Source organism: Garra rufa, chromosome 1 (genome assembly GCF_049309525.1).
Source record: "Garra rufa chromosome 1, GarRuf1.0, whole genome shotgun sequence".
Taxonomy (NCBI): domain Eukaryota; kingdom Metazoa; phylum Chordata; class Actinopteri; order Cypriniformes; family Cyprinidae; genus Garra; species Garra rufa.
In genome coordinates this window covers 31,576,895-31,580,020 of record NC_133361.1, presented here as the reverse complement: position 1 = coordinate 31,580,020, position 3,126 = coordinate 31,576,895, and positions in this window count along the sequence as shown.

Here is a 3,126-nt window from a genome sequence, read left to right as displayed (position 1 = left end):
ATTATATGTATATTGACTTACTCGGGTGGAAGTGGAAGTGGAAGTTGATCTCCTGATAATTTAAATTTAAATATACTTCAAAAATGAGTATCACTTCTGCTGTTCAACTTTGAATGTGTTCCCAACATTTCTCCTTTTATGAGGCCGAGTTAAACACCTGCTAATGAAATGAGGAAGTGAAGAGCGCTCTCTTACTCACTAACTCCAAAATAAGTCAAGAGGAAATCTGGTCAAGGTATAAGACAGGGGTGGGGGTGGACTGCGTGTTTGTGTGTCTGTCAGGGTGAACCGCTCTACGTGATGCTTAATTTTTTTGACTCGGCTGAGTCACGCCCTGACACGAACATATAAAGACAGTATATCGCTGTTAATCATTGTGCTAAAATGTGAGGGGAGAAACCCGTAGTTTCCCAAACAAGAGTGATGTTGATCTCGTAAAGGGGGGCGTTTTCGTTGTGGGAGAATGCACACCCCCTCATTTGCTTTCAAAACTTTACTCTCACATTAGCTCCCACGCATTTCTCTGACTTCCAAAAATGAGCTGTTTTTGCTTTTTTTGAACAACAATGGATGCTGAAGCTAATTTTAGATGTATGACAGCATGACATGTCTTCATCCCACCCACATCAGATTGACTGCATACTGTACTTAGAAATGGCAAACGCTGGCTAAAATCTGCTGTTCTTCCTTCCTTTTAACCAGAAACCCACTGATGTCTGATCAAATTTCTCCTGTCTGGTAAAGATGGGGAAGTAAGGCAATTACGATTGGTTTGTGCTCACATACACAGCTGTTCCAGAGCCTGGGGGGCAGAAGCAAAAGGGCAGATATAAGAATGGAGTTTGGGATGATAGATACACAGAAATATGCAAAAGCGTGTGTGGGCATATCAGTAGTAATGGTTTGATTTCGTTTGCAAAGGTCCGTGGAGCGTTGGAGAACAATGCTGGTATTATGCAGCCGAAAGGGGCCGACTGCGCCTCCAACGGGTCTGTTGGCCGCAAAATGTATGCAAAGAAATTTGTCATGCAGAGCCTTGTGTTAATACATTGCTGCACATTAATTTACATTTACTGTATGTCTCACAGAAAATCTGGGAAATATGAGAGGTCATGAGCGAGCGGGAACTATTCTCTTATTTTTGTCAGGAATAAATTGGCTCAAAGGCCAGTTTAAAAAGACACAAAGACACATTGTGTTGTTCTTCAAAGTAGGTGAGACATCAAAGTGTTCTCCCCAGAGAAAGTCTCATCATTTATTGGTTTCACTGTGATTTAGTTTCTTCCAAAGAATGGAACTGTGACATAGTGACTGTGTGAGAAGTTTTAAGGATTTTCCGCCTTTTCGCCATCAGATAATGAACTGTGTGCACTTGTGTGCACTTGTAAAAAATCTTTAAAAAATGTAAAAACTTTTTTAAAAGAACTTTTGTTCAGAAGAGATGCATTAAATTGATCAAAACAACAGTTTTCTGTTTGAAATAAATGCTCTTCTTTTGAACTTTCTATTACCCGAAGAGTCCTTAAATCAACGTAAATGTAAGCAGCACAGCTGTTTTTAACATTAATGATAATAATAAATATTTCTTGAGCATCAAATCAGCATATTAGAATGATGTCTAAAGCATCGTTTGACACTGAATACATTACATTTTAAAATATCTTAAAAAAAATAATGTGTTAAGAGTTTGTCACACCACAGAAAAATGTGTTATTAACCACCCAGCCTAATTTGAATGATAAAAAACAAACAAAAAAATGAATTCAAATCTTGAAAACATAAGCAGTATTCTCTGCTTTTTTAGTTCACTTTCAGAACAAAAATGTACAGATACAAATGTACTCACCCCTTGTCATTCAAGATGTTCATGTCTTTCTTTCTTCAGTCGTAAAGAAATGGTGTTTTGTGAGGAAAACATTTTAGGATTTCTCTCCATATAATGGACTTCTATGGTGCCCCCGAGTTTGAACTTCTAAAACGCAGTTTAAATGCAGCTTCAAAGGGCTCTATATGATCCCAGCCGAGGAAGAAGGGTCTTATCTAGCGAAACGATCGGTTATTTTATAAAAGCATTTACAACTTATATACTTTTTAATCTCAAACGCTTGTCTTGCTGAGCTAGACAAGATGAGCATTTGAGGTTAGAAAGTATATAAATTGTAATTTTTTTTGGAAAATGACCCATGGTTTTGCTAGATAAGACCCTTCTTTTCTCAGCTGTGATCGTTTAGAGCCCTTTGAAGCTGCATTTTGGAAGTTCAAACCCGGGGGCACCATAGCAGTCCATTATATGGAGAGAAATCCTAAAATGTTTAACTCAAAAAAACAATTTCCTTATGACTGAAGAAAGAAGGACATGAACATCTTGGATGACAAGGGTTAAGTACATTATCTGTTAATGTTTTGTTTTGAAAGTGAACCACTCCTTTCAATGCTAGGGGCGTGTACGCTGTCAACGCTGAAACCACGCCCACTAACGGGAAATCCGCCACCTCTTAACTGTCAAATACAAATAAATTAAAATAAGGAGACTGAGCTCTTTTGTAAATTATTTCAACCAGGTAATATTCATTTGTGGATTAAGGCATAGCTAGCCAGCAATCTGTAGGGTAACAGTAATGACAGTAACTCGTGATTGACCGAGCGAACCACTGATGCTAATGCGCTATATAGGATGCGTTCAACCGATCGCTGTAAATACAAAAAACCCTGATTGATCTGTGCATCAGCGATTGAAGTCGAACATCCCTAATATAGTGTTAGTGGAGGGCCCAAGCTCAGTGGTTCCAGTGCGTCATCAAGACATGATTTCTGGCCCGCCCAAAAAATCTGGAACACCGAAATGGTAGAGAAACTGTTTATTCATGTTTCAGAACATGTTACAGCAATACATTTCTAATTTTTATAATGGGTTTAGAAACAATTTCCTGAATTTCTTTTACAAAGATTTTAAATTGTAATGTTTCAAAAAGTCATATTTTTTACTGTAGTTTTGATCAAATTAATGCAACCTTGGTGCAATCTTACTGACCCAAAATAATCGGAATGTATATGGAGTATTGATTGTTAAATATTTACTAACAACATGTCAACCAGCTTTGAGCTCCAGACTAGATTCAGCAATAC